General features: G+C 39.1%; 1 long non-coding RNA gene across 1 annotated transcript in view; it reads right to left on the bottom strand.

Moving 5' to 3' along the window:
- Positions 1-230: 230 nt before the first annotated feature.
- The window catches only part of LOC103097230 (uncharacterized), a 92,738-nt gene continuing 73,392 nt past the window's right edge, over positions 231-19,576 (bottom strand). Inside the window, exons 3-5 of the long non-coding RNA XR_008915416.1 lie at positions 15,793-15,868; positions 14,542-14,617; positions 231-1,986 (exon numbers count right to left, since the gene is read on the bottom strand). This is a non-coding gene — a long non-coding RNA (uncharacterized LOC103097230). The remainder of the gene's footprint in view (positions 1,987-14,541; positions 14,618-15,792; positions 15,869-19,576) is intronic.

A 19,576-nucleotide genomic window follows, 5' to 3' on the forward strand; every position in this document is an offset into this window, starting at 1 on the left:
TGTTTCTAGGGGAAGCAAAGCTAAGCTACAGACCGAATTTCTACCTTAAGCAAACATTGAAAATTGACAAATAGGCTTCCTGCACCCTCAGCTTTCTTGCTTACTTTGAAAAGGTAACTGTCATTCTATGCAGTGCCCAGGCTGGAAGGCTAGGTATTGAGATTCCAAGGGGAAGCCACATCTTTAATGATACATTTGATAATTAAAGAATACAATAAACACAATTAGCATATGTTTTAAACAGTTTATTAGTGAAGCTTACCATAAAATCAGAATATATAGCGCTCCAGGGTTTGTTGGGATAACAGCTTTGAATCCTTAGAGTCATAAAATCCCTGGCTTGGAAGAAATGGGCATCTTTAAAATGATGAAATCAGCAGGCCTTGAGTTAGAACACACAGATTACAAACTCCAGCAGTTGGGCACTGTTCAGTGACTGTTGCAATGCAGTGGGGTGAAGTCATAGCTTAAAACTGCCCCAGTAGCTCAGCCAGGATAGGGAGGAGGAATGGGGAGAAAAAAGGGGGGGAGAGAAGAAAGAAAGAAGGGAACCAGGAGGAAGGAAAGGGGAAAGGAAGGGAGACTGCTGCTCAAAGAGGAGGATTAGAATGGGTTACCACAGGATATAACCTGCCAGGGAATAAATGCTTTAACTCTTTCCACATAGAATTTGTTTTGCTGGACTTTGCATGTTTGTTGTGAAAGTTTTCTGTTTTCCTTTTTGTTACTTGTTTGAAAGGTGAGGCAATGGAAGTGAGAAATAACAAATCTTTACAAAATTAATTAATTTTTTTTTAAAAACAGTGAGAAGATATTTCTAAACTGGGATGACAGTTCATAGTTCTAGATCTGCAAAGGACCCTAGAGGCCATCTGGTTCAATTTCCTCATTTGACAGTCGAGGAGACTGGGGCCCAAGAAGGTTAGGTATTAGTCACTCCTTCCCAGTTCAAGTGGCTAAGTCTTCTGTGTGTAAACAGAGCCCAACCACCCAGAGGGGAGATAGGCCTGGATCCTAGATTTAAGGATTGAGAAGGGACCTTCATTACTGAATCCTCCCCTCCACTGCCACCACCTATTTTATAGAAGAGAAAACTGAGACTAGGAGAGATGCTATAATTTGCCATTGAGCACACAGTAAGTAGCATAGTCCAGATTCTTACCCAATTCCTTTACACTGAACCTAGAGCCAGCACACTTGGGTTCTAAAGTTTCTTCTGTGAACCTGGGCAAGTTAGTTATATTCCTTGAACCTCAGTTTTCTTATCCGTGTAATGGAGACAGTACCTGAACGCTCCTACTTCCCTAGGCTTTTGTGAAGGCCGGCATTTTCTAAATCGTAAGCAGGCTCATCATCTTCCCAGGCTTTGGGAAGGACAAACGCAAGGTTATTGATCAGATTCGATCAAAGGTGACGTGGGGAGGCCGCCTGACCAGGTGGCCTCGCAAACATGATTGGCTTTCTGTCTTTAGCAAAAATCCCTGCGGGTCTCCAGGTAATTAATGAGTTGCCGCAGCTTCATCAGCGCCCTCCAAAACCCGGACTCAATGCCGGGCAAAATAAAGCCGGCTGAGCCATTCAAACTGTCTGACACTTGCCTTCCTGGCCTCGGTCCCAAGTCCCACTCCTGCTGTTGCCTTCCTCTGGCGCACTGCGCAGATACTCCGCTGTAAATGAGCAGCCCACGAGCTGTTTCTCATTCCAGGGGAGGAGCTGTCTTCCCCGGGCTTTTGGTGTTCCATTGTCTGGCTGGGGTGGGGGCTCTGCATCTTTGCGGGGGAGGGGAAGAGTAGGGGAGGCAGGAGCAAGCTCTTCTGATTCAGGTATTGCCGATTTCCAGCGGAGCCAGCGAGCGGGAGGGTATTGGGCTCAGTCACTGTCGGGTAGAAAGGTTGTGCTTTGACAGAGCTCTCTGCAGGCGTCGGGGTGAATCTCCAATTGTCAACTTCATAATGAATCTTCATCAGCTATGATGACTTCTCATTTCTGCAAAGAGAAGAGAGAATGGAAATCGAGCTGATGTTTGAATACATTCTTATGGGGAAATTGGGATGTTTGGACTTTAAATTAGATATGAAGACAGCTGATCATCTCCATAAAAATGCGAGTTTCACTCTAGCACAGGCATTTCAGATGTGCTCGGCTCTGGGTCCCTGGTGAACAGATTCAGTCACTGCTCAGCTGAGGATGCAACTCTGCTCTCTGTGAAGGAGATTTCAGGCTACAGTTATATTGTCGTGCACTAAAGTACTGATCGAGATGGAACAGAGAAAGTCAAGGGTTAAATATGTTTTAGGGACTGTGTGAGGGGCACAGCTTCTGGCTCAGGGAATTGAGAGCCAGGTCTAGAGACAGGAGGTCCTGAGATCAAATCTGGCTTCAGACACTTTAAAGCTGTGTGACCCTGGGCAAGTCACTTAACCCCCATTGCCTAACTCTTACCATTCTTCTACTTTGGAATCAATACACAGTATTGATTCTAAGATGGAAGGTAAGGGTTTTAAAAAAAAAAAGAAGGAAAAGTGTGACCTTGGATGTAATAAAAATTGTGAAAAAATTATGCATGAATTTTCAGGCATCCTGCATTTACAAAAACACACATATGTCATAAGATCAGCATGGAGGGTGTTTAGAGACCACCTAGACCAACCTAACACCCTCATTTTACAGAAGAGAAAACCAAAGTCCAAAGAATTTAAATGACTTGCTCAAGGATATAAGTAAAGTACAAGAGAAGCATTTGAGCCCAGATCTTCAAACTCCAAAGTCCAGGTTCTTAATCACTCTACATGTAATCTCTCTGACATGATCAAACTCAGATATAGAAATGAAATTTTTATAGGCTTATCCTTGGAAATGTGTGTTTATTCCCTTTATTGGAAGCTAATGTCCAATTATGACTTTGTTAAGTAATATTCTATGGATATGAAACTCAAGGCTCCATGGCTTACCAGAGGTGTTTTCTCCATAACCCATCCATATCTAAATCTTCTGTAAGTTGCTCTAGCAGAAATTTCTATCAGGATTCTGATTATAAGCCTCCAGCCTCTAAGCTGATTCTTGGATGACCTTCACTCATACCTCTAATAACTAGGTGATACAATGGCTACAGCACGAGTCCTGAAGTCAGAAAGACCTGAGGTCAAATCAGTCTCAGACACTTAATAGCTGTGATTCTGGACAAGTCACTTAACCTCTGTCTGCCTCAGTGTCCTCAACTGTACAATAAGGATAATAACAGTATCTACCTCACAGAGTTGTTGTGAGGATCAAATGAGACATCTGTAAAATACTTAGCAAAATGTCTGGCACATAATAAGCACGAGATAAATACTTATTCTTTCTCCTGCTTCCAGTAAAAATCAGAGTTTAGGTATATTGAGTTATTTTCTTTACAATTCCCTTTCAGTGGACTAAACTTGGGCTTAGAAAGCTTACATGATTTGTCTAAAGTCAATGACTAGTATCAGGATTGTGACTTGTACTTAGATCTCTTAGCTCTGTGTCCAATGTTCTTTCCACAATATTGTACTACCTTTCCAGTTCCTTGAACCTGCAAAAGCTTGTGTTCTGTTGTCATAGCCTTCAAGAGCCCAGAATCACCCCAACATCCTAAACAAAACTCAGTGAAGATATCTGTGAACTCCCTAGTTAAAAAGGAATCATCCAATCAGCCATTGTGGTGTTTTGCCCACCCAAAGTCTAACATCCAGATATTTGGAAACATCTGGATAGCTGCCTGAGTTTCTTTTGGATATGTAGAGATCATATAGAATTAGCTTAGAAGTCGGGCCTGTTTTCCTTTGTTCACACTTCTGGAACAACTGTACCACTGACAAGAATTAGAAAGTGTGAGGCCCTTACTTAGAAGAGATGCTGTAGAGAGGATTCCTGTGTGGGGTGGGAGTTTGGATTTCTTTACTCAGCAGGCATATGCTATGGGGCAGTGTAAGTGCATAACTCCTAAGGTTATTACTTGTAGACATAGGATTTCAGAGACTAGTTGAAAGGGAAAGTTACCACCAGCCTTAGAAGCTCAGATTTACATATAGCTTTTCTTACTGTAGCAATTCGAATTCATGTGAAGTAGTGTCAGTAGCTACTGAAGGCTGGACAGAGATACGTACTGTGTTATGATGTGTTGTGGCTCTAGCCACTGGAAAGGTTAGATAAGTAGAAAAGCAGGTAAATTGCTTTTCAGTCATCCCCCATCAGGTCAGAATTTTGGAGTTTTCAAATATGTGATATCTGTAGAGGAACTGTATAGATCATCTAATGTTAAAGCTGAAGTAGTCTTCAGAGATCATCTAATTCAACCCTTTCATTTTACAGAGAAGGGAACTAAGGCAAAGAAAGCAGATAATGAGAAACAATATTTCAAGATGGTCTTACAGTAGGCACTTTGGAAAAGAATAATAATCAAAAAGTGCCAATCCCACTTCCAGAGGGACTTATGGCTTAGGGACAGCTAGGGGGCACAATGGTTAGAATGCCAGACCTAGGAAGTTCTGAGTTCAACTCCAGTCTCGGACACTTACTATCTGTGCAACCTTGGGCAAGTCAAAACCTCTGTCTCAGTTTTCTGAGATGTGAAATGGAGATCATAATAGCACCTATTCCCAGGATTGCTGTGAGGATCCAAAAAGATATTAGTAAAGTGCTTAGCACAATGTCTGGCAAATAGTAGGTGGTTAATAAAGGCTTACTCTTTGCACTTCTATTGGATGGAGGGACTTGAATTTACATAAATAAAGGTGCATGTGAAACCTGTGCAAGTCAAAACCTTGAAATATCGCATCTTATTTTGAATGCATTCGAGTAGCTTGCTATTTGAGGAACCCTGCAGAGAGTGTTTTTGTAAAGTGAAGGCTCCTTCTGCAGTGTCAATAATGATTTCCAATTTGTTTTGTAATTTCATATGTTGGGTTGGCTTAAAGTAGAGCTAACCTGCTCCTATATATCGTAGTGGTCCAAACACAAAACCAACTATGGCTGCCAAGAGAAATATATTAAGAATAATAATAGCTCAAGTTTCCATCATGCTTTAAGGGTTACAAAATACCTTCTCCACAACCACTTTATGAAGTATGTAATTTTAGTAAATCCTCAACTTACAGATAAAGATACTTATGCTCATAGTGTAAAATAACTTGTCTAGGATCTCAAAGCTGCTAAATATAAGAACTAGGACTAGAATCCTGGATCTTATGACTGCAAAAGCAGTGTTGTTTCTATTCTTTCCAGTATGGCATGCTGCCTCCTCCAAATAAAGTGTCAGGATCTTGGAAAGGTAGGATGGAAATGGGAAAGATAACTGGACAAGCAACACTAAGATTGCCATCTGCAGTGACCATCATAATCCAATTTCCTTCCACCTTTTTTTAAAAACTTTCTTCAGACACTGAGATTGCCTACTCAGTTATTTTCTATTATTGAATTGTTTTGGTTGTCTACAAGGATATTCTGGCTCTCACTTTCCTGAGAGAAGCATGTGAAGGAGATATCCTTTGTTGTTGTCATTGTTTTTGTTGTTTTCAATGACACAATCATCTTTCAGTACAATGTTGGGGCTTAGTTCTGCAATGTGTCTACCAAGCTGGCAACGATTCCCAAAAGGAAAATTCCCTCTTCCCGTATATGCAAGAAGAAGGAGAGATATTTGAGGGAACTGGGTATGAAAGCCTGGAGAAGAGAAGATGTAAGGAAAGACATGACAGCTGTCTTCAAGCTTCTGAAAGGTTGACTTGGGGGAGATGGATTAGATTTATCCTGCTTGGCCCCTGGGGGTAGAACCAAAATCAATAGGCACAAGTCATAGGGGAGCAGATTTCAGTTCAATGTAAATAAGAGCTTTCTAACCATCAGAGATGCCCCAAAATGGAATTTGTTGCCTTAGGAGGGAGTGGGTCCTTGTCATTTGGAAGATTTGGGGCAGAAGCTGGATGACCACTTATAAGGGAGGCAATAGAGGGAATTAAAAGATTTCCACATAGATCAGGAGGTTGGATCCAACTTCAATATTCTACAATTCTAAGTTTGGAGTGAGTTGGATAGAGCTTGTCATTTGCAAAATGTGTGGCCTGAAGGGCTGTCACGGCAGGATGGTCAGGAGAACAAGTGAACTGGAAGGAGGACATTTCCTTTGGGCAGAAAGTACAAACAGAGCCTAAAAATTCAGAGCTTTTCAACTCCATGATTTCAACTGCAGTTGATCCAAGGGGTAGTTATAGGCATCTATCCCCTGAACTTAATTCAATTTGGCCAGTGTTTTAGAGCATCTACTGAGTTCTCAGTCCTGTACTTATAGTGCTATTTGAGGTACAAGAAGTGTAGACCCAGTCAGCCCCTGCACTTAATCTCCTTATTTCTAGCCTCAGCAATTGTAAATTTCTCTTTTGCCTTCTGCAGTCTTTCATCCAGTGGCCCCACTGAACCATTCCAGTTTGAGAAGAGCACATGAATTTAGGGGCAAAAAGAAACGTCAGAGATCATTTTGTCCATCTCCTTCATTTTACAGAAGAAGAATCTGAGTCTCCAGAAAGTGAAGAGAATTTCTCAAGCCTAAGCAGTTAGTAACAGAGTCAAGATTTGACTCTATGGTCCTTATATTCCACTTTCCAAACTGCAAGGTAAAAGGGCAGTTTTTATCTTTCCACGTCTTCCACTTCTTTCAAGTAGCCTCTCCCACCATCTTCCAAACATGCCTTATTTATTTATGCCTGGATGTCTTCTTTTATGTGGTTTCCCTCATCACAAGTAGCCTCTATTCTCTCCACTTCTCTAATTTGCACCATCTTTCAAAGTCCTACCACTTCAGGGAGCTTTTCTTGATCACTGTCACCCACACTGATTTTTCTCACCTCTGAATTCCTAGAGGATATGCCTGTATGGCACACTTTGTCATTTAGGATCATAAATTCACACATAAAGCTAGAAGGGACCTTAGACACCATCTTGTCCAACCACCTCACTTTATAATTGATGAACTTAGGGCCAGAAAAGCTGTACAAGGTCACACTAATAGAAGGTAGCAGAACCAAGATTTCCATCTAGGACCTCTAACTCAAAAGTTCTTTCTACTGTACCATTACTCTCTATACAGCCTTTGTGGTCATCTCTTTTCAATTGTCTCTTCCCCATCCCCCTACTCTCAAATCATCTGAACCCCAGAAAATGGCACTCCACCACAATGTATGTGCTTTCTTCACCAATTAGAATATAAACTCCTAGAGGGTAGAGATTATCTTGTTTGTTTGTGTTTGTATTTGTATTCTCAGAATTTCGCTCAGTGCCTGGATTGTAGTAAGCACTTAATTTTTCTATCATCTATCTATTTAGCTAGTATGTATGTATGTGTTTATCTTTCATCTATCTGTCTACCTATCTTTCTCTTCTCCACATTCAAACTGGAAACTTCATGAGAGTAATAACAATGTCTTATTTTTTTCTCTGTGTCTTGGTTGAGTAACTCTGCTCAGTAATATTAGTAGTAGTAATAGTAATAACAGTGACAACTAGCATTTATGAAATGCTTTAAATTTGGCAAAGCACTTTCCATGCATTATCTCATTTTATTCTCATAAGCTTGGGATGTAGGTGCATTATTATCTTTGTTTTACAGGTAAAGAAACTGAGACAGACAGAGGTTAAAGGACTTGCTCAAGATCACACAGCTGGTAAATGGCTGAGGTCATATTTGAATTCATGTCTTTCTGATTCTAGGTTCAGCATTCTATGGATTGTACCTCCTACTTGCCTTGAAATAGTGAAAAGAGTCCAGTCAGGACTCCTAGGTTGAAAACCTGGCTCTGACCTTTACCAACTGTGTGACCATGAATACGTTACTCTCTAAAATTGTTTCTTCATTGGCAAATAGGTGTGACAATACTCAAACTTCCTACCTCACAGCCCTATTATAAGGGACAGAGTTTGTAAGTCTTCAAAATTCTAGAAAAGGAAGTTGTTATTGTGACAAATTCTCCAAAAGAATTAAATAGCAATAAAATTCAGCGTGCACTTATGATAGCTTGTCATAACCCGGAGATAGCTACTCCACCAAGAAAAAGATGGGGATTTTCCCCTCACCCAAAAGGTAGGGTGTCAGGATATATGGCAATTCTGACTCCATACGTTATCCTGATTTGCTATGGCTACAAACTGCTATGATGTGATTGGAACTATTCCTGGACCATTACAACCAACCACAGCCAGTGGGACTTGAGGGAGAGAGGCCCATACGTGCATCAAATTTGCATTCCATGCAGCCAATTATATTAACCCAGCTATTTCTATCTCAGCATCACAGAAACAGTACAGGCTTGATTTCAGGCACATTTGATATTTGGGGGAATGTTTAATATTCATCAAATCACATTAATTCTGACCAGTAGCTTACATGCCTATATGCAATTTTGCAATTTTACAGCTTTGCTCAGACCCATGTATTGGAGCTTCACAATCAGCAGTCATTTGGATTAATACTGTGTCCCACATAATGCATTCCCTTCCCTCTGTCAACTATACTGTTACAAAGTGCAGCTAATGTCCCAGTAAAGAGGAAAACAAAGAGGTCAGAACTAGGAGCAACAAAGTGGGAATCACCTAGATGCACATTCTAGCCCAGATTAAGAAAACTATTTCTATCAAAGAAAGCTGGCCCATAGCAGAAGAGGCTATCTCAGTTGCTAGTAAGATTCCCATCACTAGAAGTCTTCAAGAGAAGAATTGTAGGATTTGCAATGTGAAGAAACCTTAAAAATCATGGATGATAGTCATCCCATCTTATTGATACAGAAACTGAGGTCTACCATGGTTAAGTGGCTTACCCAAGGTAGTAAGTAAGTAGCAAGTAAACCTATCATTCCTAAGTGTCAACTTTGTGCCTAACACTTTACTAAGAATTAAGAAGATACTAAAAGCAAAATCCTGCCATCAAGGAGCTCACATTCTAACAGGGGGGCTAACATGCAAACATCTCTGGACAGACAAGATACAAAGGGTAAATGGAAACCAGTTTCAGAAGGAAGGCTCCAGCATTGAGGGTGACTGGAAAAAGCCTCTTGACGAAGACAGGTCTTGAGTTGAGACTTGAAGAAAGCCAGGAAAACAAATAGAAAGAACATTCCTGGCTTGAGGGCTCTGCTGGAGGAAAGGCAGAGTCAAGAGATAAAAACAGGAACAGGAAGGAGACCAGCATTCTTGGATTGAGGTGTATGTGGTGGGGAGGAAAATATAAGAAGTCTGGAAAGGCAGAAAAGGACTAGCTGGTGAAGGGTTTGGTTTTAAAGCCAAATAGAAGATTCTATTTTAGATTCTGGCGATAATAGAAAGTCACTAGAGTTTATTGACTTGTGGGGTGTGGGGAATGGTGGTGTCCTCTATAGTAGTAGAGAAGTTTGGAAGAGAAGTTCATGGGGGGGGGGGGAAGGGGAAGATAATGGGTTCAGTCTAGGACAAGGATGAGTTTATAATCTCAATAAAATGTACTGTATGAGACCTATATCTCAATTAAGGCAGCTAGGCAAGGCAGTGGAAAGAGCCTTTTTGCAGAGTTTAAATCCAGGCTCACATACTTACTAGCTGTGGGAACATGGATAAGTCATTTAACCTCTGTCTGCCACAAATTTCTCATCTGCAAAATGGGTCTAATAACAGCACTTACCTGCCAAGGTTGTGAGGATAAATGAGATAACAGTCATAAAAGTGATTTTCAAAAATCTTAATATCCTACATAAACTCTAGTGTTATTATATAGGCAACTAATTGGTTTAGTAGATAGAATATTAGGCCTGGGTTCAGGAAGACTTTAGTTCAAATTTGGTCTTGGACACTAGCTATATAGCCTTGGTCAAGACATTTAACCTCTATTTGCCTCAGATTCCTTCACTATAAAATGAAGATTAATAATAACATTGACCTCATGGGGATGATACTTCTAGAATACTTAGCACAGCACCTAGCACATAGTAAACACTATATAAATGCTAGCTATTATATTATTAGCTGTGTCCAATGGACCATGGGAGATGAGAAGCTCTAGTTTCAGAGAGAGGTTAGGGCTGGATAAAATGATCTGGAAATAGTCTACATAGAGTTGATCATTAAATACAGGGAACTGATGAGATCACCAGGTATGAGGAAGAGAGAAGACCCAGGACAGATCCTTGGGGGACACCCATGCTTAGTGGGTATGATCTGGACCAAGATCCAGCGAAGGATTATGAGGAGTGTCTGGGATTCTGTGACTTCTTCACTAAGACTAGTTAGAATTTCTGTTTCCCAAGACTATTTCTTGAAGAACTTTCACCACATTTAGGACCCTTGAATACATGAAAATGTGTTTGTATTTTATGAGCTTTGCATTTTATACCAAGGACCCAGGCTCAGCAAACACAATCAGTCTTGGGAACAGAAGTTCTAAACAGAAGCACAACATGTGAATTTGCTAATTAGTCTTCTCTCACCCTGGACATTATCTGGGGTTCTGTTTTTAACCATAACATCTGCTCTAACAGTTTTGAGCTACGTACTCTATACATAGAGGGTGAGGGCTTATGCTTTTTTTTAAGTGATTCAATATGCAATTTTAAAAGTTCCTCAATTTAATGCACTTAACATGTTTCCATCTGTTGGCTGTACTTATATGAACTCTGCCTTAGAAAGGGTAAGATTGTTAGGTGTGGCATAGCATGCCTGTGATCCCTTCTTGGGGTAGGCCAAAGTTGACTGATTGCTTAAGTTCAAGAATTCTGAGTCCATTTTGTGTCTGCACCAACTCTAGAATAGATGGTAAGCCCACAGGAGTAGACGGTCACTAGGCTGTCTGGGAAGGAATAAACCAACCCAGAGCCGAAAAATGGAATTGGTCAAAGCTTCCATGTTGAGCAGTATTAGAATTGGGCCTTTCAGTGGCCATTAGACGTCCTGCCTGGGCAAGATACTGATACTCAGTCTCAAAAAAAGGTGGAGAGAAGGGCAGCTAAGTGACACAGTGAATAGAGTGCCAGGCCTGGAGTCAGGGGGATTTGACTTCAAAAGTGGCCTCAGACACTTCCTAGCTGTGTGACCCTAGGCAAGTCACTTAACTTCAATTGCTAGCCCTCACCATTTTTCTGCCTTAGAGTTGTAACTAAGACATAAAGTAAGGAATTTTTTATGGGGGATGTGGTAGGGAGAGATAAAACTATGAGAATTCTTTCTTGTCAAACCAAGATCTGAAGGATTCTACTAGACTAGAAAGCCAATCACATAGCTGTGATTTCTATCTTACATTGACATATATATGTACACACACAGATATAAATATATACATAAATATGTGTGTATATGATAAAGGAAATAGTCCATAGGCATTTTGAGGAGTTCTCCAATCATGGGAATAAGGACTAGAGGTTTGACTTTGTCAATATATGGAACTCCCAAATGAAAAAGCTCCCTCCATCAGTCAGTCCACAAGCACTTAATAAATGCTTACCATTTTCCAGGCACTGTGCAAAGTGATGAATATACAAAAAACAAAAACACTAGTTCCTACTCTCAAGAAGCTCATTTTCTAATAGGCAAGGTAACAAGCAAACAACTAATGAACAAGATATATGCAGGAAAAATTGGGGTAGTCCAAGAGGGAAGTATCTAAGATAAAGAAGAACCTGGAGAAGTTTTTTTTTTTTTTTTTATAGAATATGGGTCTTTAGCAAGGTCTTGAAGGAAGCCAAAGAAGCCAGGAAGGGGAGATGATGAGGGAGATAGCTCCAGGCATGAGAAATAGCCAGTTGAAGTGTTCAAAGTCAGAAGATGGAGTATGAAGACCAGAAAAAAAGGTTAGTGTCACTGTATCGAAGAGGGGAGGGGAGTATGTGGTGGAGACTTTATGTGGACCAAAGTCTCCAAAAACCCAACATAGAATTTTGTATTTGATCCTGGAGGTGATAGGGAGCCTCTGGAGTTTATCGAAAAGGGGGGTGATAGGGTCAGACCTGCATTTTAGGAAGTTTACTTTGACAGCTAAATGGAGAATAGCCTGGAATAAGTAGGTCTCCCTGCCAACAGGGCATGGCAATAGCCTACATGTGAGATGATGAGGGTTTGAACCAAGGCAGTGTCAATGTCAGAGGAGAGAAGGGAATTTATACTGGAAATGTTTCAAAAGTAAAGTCTTCAATACTTGGTGATAGATTTCATGTGAGGAGTGAGAAATTGAGGAGTTAAAGATTACACATAAATTGTAAGGTTGGATGACTGAAAAGATGGTAGAACCAATAGGGAAGCTCAAAAGAGGTGAGTTTAGGGAAAAGAAAATGAGTTTAGTTTTTCATACATCGAATCTAAGATATCTATAGGGTATCAGTATGAGATGTTCAAAAGGCACTTGAAGATGCAAGAGTGAAAGTAAGGAGAGAGGTTTTGTATTGTTCTAACTGAACAACATAACAAATAACTTTTGTAGAAATGTTTCATTTGGTCCTATTTGGGATTTTCTTGGCAAAGATTCTGAAGTGGTTTACCAATTCCTTCTTCAACTTATTTAAAAAAAAATCTTTACCATCTTGGTATCAATACTATGTATTGGTTCCAAGGTAGAAGAGTGGTAAGGGCTAAGCAATGGGGGTTAAGTGATTTGTCCAGGGTCACCCAGCTATGAAGTGTCTGAGGCCAAACTTGAACCCAGGAACTCCCATCTCTGGGCCTGACTCTCAATCCATTGAGCCACCCAGCTGCCCCCTTCAGTTCATTTTATACATAAGTATCTGTGCAAACAAAGTGAAGTGACTTATCCAGGGTTACACAGCTATTAAGTGTTTGAGGCCAGATTTGAACTCAGAAAGATGAGTCTTCCTGATTCAGATCCCTCCATCCACTGCACCACTAAGCTGCATAGGAGAGTTTAGAATGGAGTAAATAAAATCTATTAAACAACTTCATAGAGATAATAATTAAATCCTTGAATCACCAAGCAAATAGTTTAGAGACAGAAGAGAAGAGAACTAAGGACAGAGCCATGGCAAACATCACCAACTGATTGATCCCTTTTAAATTTATATTATTAGATAATTGATTAGAGCACTGAGAAGTTAAATGACCTAGGGTCACATAACCAGTAGGTATCAAAGGTAGAATTTGAACTCATTCTTCCTGACATGGAGGCTAGCTCTCCATTCACCATGCCACATTTCCTCTCCATGTTGTCTTTAAGAAATCAACAGATAAGATTCCTGAACTTAAATCATTATTTGAAAGAAAAGAGAAGGCATTTACTCATGGACTGAAAGCTTGACCATTGCCTCCAAAATAATTTTGGTTTCAGAAATTGGCATTACCTCTCCAGTGACTGACTAAGAAATCAGCCCCTGGGGTCCATAAAGCCAAGATATAAAACAAAATTCAATCTTTTTTTCTTTCATTCTTCAGGCCTTTCTTCACTTTTTTCCTTTATAAATTCTCTGGAACACAACAAAGGAAATCAGAAGATAGTTTCTCCATCCTACCTTTTCCCCCACCCAGAAGACATAATAGTGATTTATGTCAAAAAACATAATACATATAAAAAAACGAAGTCAAATTTATAAGAAAACAAGTTATTCCCCAGTTGGTCAAAGGATAATCATTTTAAATGTTCTAAATCACTATTGATTAGAAAATTTTGAATTGAAACAATTCTGAGATATCACTTCACACATGTCAAATTGGCCAATATGACAGAAAAAGAAAATTATAATGTTGGGAGGGATGTGGCAAAAAGTGAGATATTAATGCATTGTTGATGGAGTTGTGAACTGATCTAACCATTCTGCTGGGCAATTTGTAACTATGCCCAAAGGGCTATAAAACTGTGCATATCCTTTGACCCAGTAATTCCACTACTAGATCTGTATCCCAACAAGATGGGGTGGAAGAACCTATTTGTACAAAAATATTTATAGAAGCTCTTTTTGTGGTGTCAAAGAATTAAAAATTGAGGGCTTGCCCACCAACAGAGGTACAAATTGTGGTATATGATTGTGATGGAATACTATTGTGCTATAAGAAATTATGAGCAGGATTTCAGAAATGACTAGAAAGACCTACATGAACTGATGCAATGTGAAGTAAGCAGAACCAGGAGAACTGTGTACATAGTAATAGCAATAGTGTATGATGATCAGTTGTGAGACACTTAGCTACTTGAAGCAAATACAAAGGTTCAGGACAGTTCAAAAGAAAATTTAGACCAAAAAAATGACAAAGAATGCTCCACCTTCAGAGAAAGAACTGTTGGAGTTAGAATGCAGATGAAAGTATGCAATTTTTCACTTTGATTTATTTGTGTCTTTATTTGGGGGATTTGGTTTTATATGAGTATTCTCTCACAACAAAGCCCAAATTGAAAATATGCTTTGCATGATCATACATCTATAACATACAAACAGCTTACCATCTCTGAGAGGGGAGAAAGGAAAGAGTAAGGGAAATTATTTGGATCTTATAATTTCAAAAAACATCGAAAATTGTTATTACATGTGACTGGGAAAAATATTTTTTAAAAAGAATATTACATGTACTTACTCAGACTTCAGAGGAAGTGAGGTCATTGTTCTTGAACTTCAATCTTTTTTATAGAAGAGAGTGGGTTTTGAATCACCTAGAAAGTGAGATCACAGAACATAATCTTTTAGCCAGAGAAGTATGATGGCCTGGGAAGCTTTAGTTGTGGCACCTCCAGAGTGGCCCAAAGTTCAAATGTACCAGGGATCCGAATTCCTAGAGAGAGAAAGAGATTTCCTGATGCAGCATTCTTCTTGGAGAAGGAAGAGGAATCTAAGTGAGTGACTTGGACATCTATAAGTCCTATGAGAGAGATCACTTGTTCATCAGTATGGTTATCTCCAAAAGGAGCCCATTGTACAAGGTGTTACAGTAAGTCCTGGGGAGATAGGAGAAGTTGTAGGAAATAGGAAGACACTAGAATTACAGAGGATTGGCCCCAAGCACCCCCAACTTGAGTGTTTTATGTTTCTGTGTCTCCTCATGGAGACTTAATCCTGTGATTCCTTTTTGCTTTCAATCATTCCCAACATTAGGGTCTTTTCAACAAGTCCTCTCTTCTCATAATATGGTTAAAGTATTTAAGCTTCAGCTTAGTATTTGACCTTAGAGTGAATAGCCAAAGTTAATTTCTTTAAATAGTGATTGATCTGATCTCCTCGCTATCCAACGAACTCTTCAGTGTTCTCTAGCACCACAATTTGAAAGCATTAATTTTGCGGCACTCAGCTTTCCTTGTAGTCTAGCTCTCACAATCATACATTGCTTCCTGAGAGACAAAGTAATTTGTCTAAAAGTCATGAAGCTCATTGGTGACAGAGTTGCTATTTAAAACCAGGTTTTATGATTGATACTAGGCTATTTCTCCTCCACTATATTTCTTCAGAATAATTCAAGGAAATATTTTGTTTCTTTATATTATTATTGTTATTCATACTTCAAGACACGAAAAGCCATTATTTCAATGAGAATAGTTCCTCTCTCATCAAAGATCACAAATTTCTCTTACTAAACAGTCTTCACATGTTGCTATTGCAAAAAATAAAAATAAGAAATCATCACCCAGTGGTTATCAAATCCCTCTGCACTTATCAAGACTGATCTTTGTATATCTAAAATAGAGTTTGTCACTGGACCAGAACTTGGAAGCTTCCAGCTCAGCACAGCCTTTCAGCAATGCTTTAGAGAAGTTGGGTAACTTCCACTTTCTGATGAGGCATCAGAAACCTACTTGACCAGAGCCTGGTGCAGACTCTGAAATTTGAGCCTCACCTTTGAGCGTCCTGATCCTCTTCCCTAAAACCAGACTTCAGAGGCCAGTTCAGTCCCTTCAATAGTTCTGGGTGCCCTGAGAAATGAAAGAGAAAAGTGATTATTTGATTTATAAAAACTATGCTGCACCTAAGGGCTTCAGTGTAACCAAAACCAAAACCAAAGAAGCCCTTGGTTTACACAGTCACCTCAGGAAATGAGACCCAAAAGAACATGGAAGATACAGATACAGGAAAAAGGATGTCTGTGTCTCCTCTGGTGAATTAAAAGTTTTCAATACCCAGCTTAGAGTAAGTGCTTAATACATTCTTGTAGATTAATTGGTTTGATCTGTGTGTGATTTATAATGCAATCTAAAGGTAATAGGTTATCCGTCTTGAAAACTTTCATTTGCTTATAAAGGGAAGCCATATGTTTTCAAGTAGGAAGAAAATCAGTCAAATTCTACTTTCAACTCTACCACTAACTTTGGGTTTGGGGGCAAGTCACTACCCTCTCCATGACTCAGTTTCTTCCTCTGTAAAATGAAGTTGGACTAAGTAGTGGGTTCTTAACCTCAGGGGCACAGCCTTCTCACAATCTCCCCAAAAATCCATGTATAGATTTTAGGGGATCTGTGAATTTAGGTGAGGGGGAAAATCTTTATTATCACTAACCTCTAACTGAAATTTAGCATTTCTTTTACTTATGAATTTAGACTACAATACTTCATTTTGAGGAGTCCATGGCTTCATCAGACTTGCAAAGAAATCTATGAAACAAAAAGCAAACCCTCGAATTAAATTAAATCTTTTCAAGGTTCCTTCTGACTTTTGTCCTCTGCAGTAACTAGGCCTGTGCCTACTTATAACCCTGCTGTGGAATTACAGTTCTATTAGAGAATAATTGATACCTTTGACCTTTGCTCTCTTATTCTGGAAGTTTCTATCTTTTTGATGCTACCTAGTAAACAAAACCTTATTGTTTACTTCTCAGTGTCTTGGCCAATCCATTCAGGGGTTCCCACCCTTGTCCAAAGGAATCGATGTGCATACTATCAGGAATTTAGTTTGCATAAATCCACTTACCGATTGCACTTGATCATTAGGTCCATATTCAGAGGTGAACTGGAGTCATCCCGTGCTAGCCAATTGTAAAATTTTGGGTGCAAGCTTACAAATAAAGATATAAATTCATTCCTGTACCCCTGTCACATAAGGAGAATTGTTCTATGTGATTCTATGAACATATACAAAATATGTAAGAAATAAGTACAAGGCCATTTTAGATGGAGGACACTTAGCTAGAGGGAATCATAAAAAGTTATAGAAGATGATGGCAATCTTAAATAACTCGAAATACAATACAGGAATCACACTAGATGGGAAGACAAGAAAGGTTTGAGACCTGCAAGGTAGGAGAACCTACATCAATGAGGTCTACATCTACTGAAGTATTAGGATAAGAAAGAACAACTGAAAGTCTAGAACAGGGGGTCTTAAACACTGGGTCAATAAGCTTATTTATTTATTTATTTTTATTTTTACATGTTTTTTAATTTTTTATAATTATTATTTATTTTAAAATTTGTTTAATAGTTGTACTTTAATTTATTTCCTTTCTAATTATGTATATTTTATTTTATACATCTAAAAACGTTATTCTGAAAAGTCTATGGACTTCAGCAGATTGCCAGAAGGGTCAATGCTACCCACAAAAAAGGTTTAAGAGTCCCTGATCTGCCCTCTGGGCCTCTGGCCTTTTCTTCATGTTTTTGAACAGTCTATAAAAACCTTTTAAAAACACATTTCTATTTCATTAAACTATATCTTTAGTCATACTAATTGCTGCAATGTACCTCAGTCTTCGTGACAAGCATCATATCTAAGGGTCTTAAAAATAGCTGACACTCAAAAAATGTTTCTGGAATGAATGACAGAAGTGAACTAAGGAAATCAAATCATTTAGACACCCATCAGAGGGTAATGTTTTTCCTGACTCCTCACTTAGAATAAAAACCTCTGGAATAGACCCTCTGGGAGCTCAGGAGGCTGTCTCTCTAGGGATGGAGAAGAGCTTCTTCCACTTGTTGAATCCCTACTTTTCCTTTATATCAAAAGCTCTCTCACACATAAAGCTTTCTCTGATCACCCCACCCTCCCATCCAGGCTTCCCCTCACACTTTGCCTGTATCATATACTTTCAATGTATTTTTAAAACATATGATAGTTTGGATTCCTGTCATGTCCTCTACCATTCTGTAAATCTCCAGGGGAAGGAATGATGTTTTGTCTAAACTTTGTCTCTTCTCTAGCACTAGACACAGTGTTTTATAAGTAGGAAGAACTTAATGGTTATTAAATTGAATTGAGTTGAATGTTACTGAACCTCAGGTAAAATGAGGAAATTGGACTAGATGATCTCTGAAGTCTCTTCTATATCTAAATTGATTTAAAAGTGAGACAGGATCCTAAGTATCATGATTTCCTGCTCTGGAACCATTGATATAAGGCATTGAGCTGAAGGAAAATGTGGTGGAATAATATAGAAAACAGAGAGGGTCATGTCTAAATTCATATTCAAAAATATGTTCTGATATAAAATAAATGAAAATATACCAGTGAACCATACTTTACAAAGAAAATGAAATTCCATAAAACTGTATGAACTGATTTTAAAAATAAATTCAATCATATTTTAAATGCACTAAGATATCTTGTTATTTAAAATAATCATATAGTGAATCCCTTTGTAAAAGAAATAATACATCCTCTCTCCCCTACCATCCTATTTCATTTTCTGTGTAAGTTCAAATTTTTATATATTGGGTCTATGTAAAGCAATGTTAACTATATGTAAATTTCTATGCAAATGAAATTCAAAGGGGTGAGGGAAGCATTGGCTGCTTATAGGGATGGGAAGTTATCATTTCTTTGTCCTTAGGAAAAGACTGAGGTACCCCATCTTCTCCCTTAAAAAATAACTCAATGTAATATAAAGAATATTGGGCCTGAAGTAAAGAGAACTGAGTTCAAGTCATAGCTCAGATGCTTAATAGACATGTGACTGAGAAAATTATTTGATCTTTCTGAACCTAAGTTTTTGCATCTGTGGAATAAGGACTACATGATCTTTAAGGTCTGTTTGAAGACTAAACTTCATGCATCTATCACTTAGTCTTTCTAAGCCTCAGTTTCTTCATTTGCAAAATAGAAATATTAATTATTATGCTATCTAACTTGTAAGATAGCACCCTGGAAATTTTTTTAAGCTCTTACCTTCCGTCTTAGAATCAATACTGTGTATTGGTTCCAAGGCAGAAGAGTGGTAAGGGCTAGGCAATGGGGGTCAAGTGACTTGCCCAGGGACACACCACTAGGAAGTGGCTGAGGTCAGATTTGAACCTAGGACCTCCCATCTCTAGACCTGGCTCTCAATCCACTGAGCTACCCAGCTGCTCCCTCCCCCACCCCACCCACCCCCCCCCCCCCCCGCCCCGGAAATTTTAAAACACTTTTGTTATGGATTTGGCTCTGAAATTGGACTTGATATTGATGAAGCCTACTCTCAGGCATCCACAGTGAGACTCTAGCTATCTCAGGAAGACAGTATTACCATTAATTAGCCAATATTTATTGGCTGACCACCACCTGCAAGTGGTAAACCAAGCCTAGATACAACATAAGAACCATGTAGAGGAGAAAAAAAAGCAGACATATGGATGGCTCCCTTGGCCTTACAGGAGCAGCATACCAAAAAAGACAAAAAGACATACTCATGTCAGAGAAGCTTTCAAGGGCTCCTC

The sequence above is a fragment of the Monodelphis domestica genome, chromosome 1 (assembly GCF_027887165.1).
Source record: "Monodelphis domestica isolate mMonDom1 chromosome 1, mMonDom1.pri, whole genome shotgun sequence".
NCBI classification, from domain to species: domain Eukaryota; kingdom Metazoa; phylum Chordata; class Mammalia; order Didelphimorphia; family Didelphidae; genus Monodelphis; species Monodelphis domestica.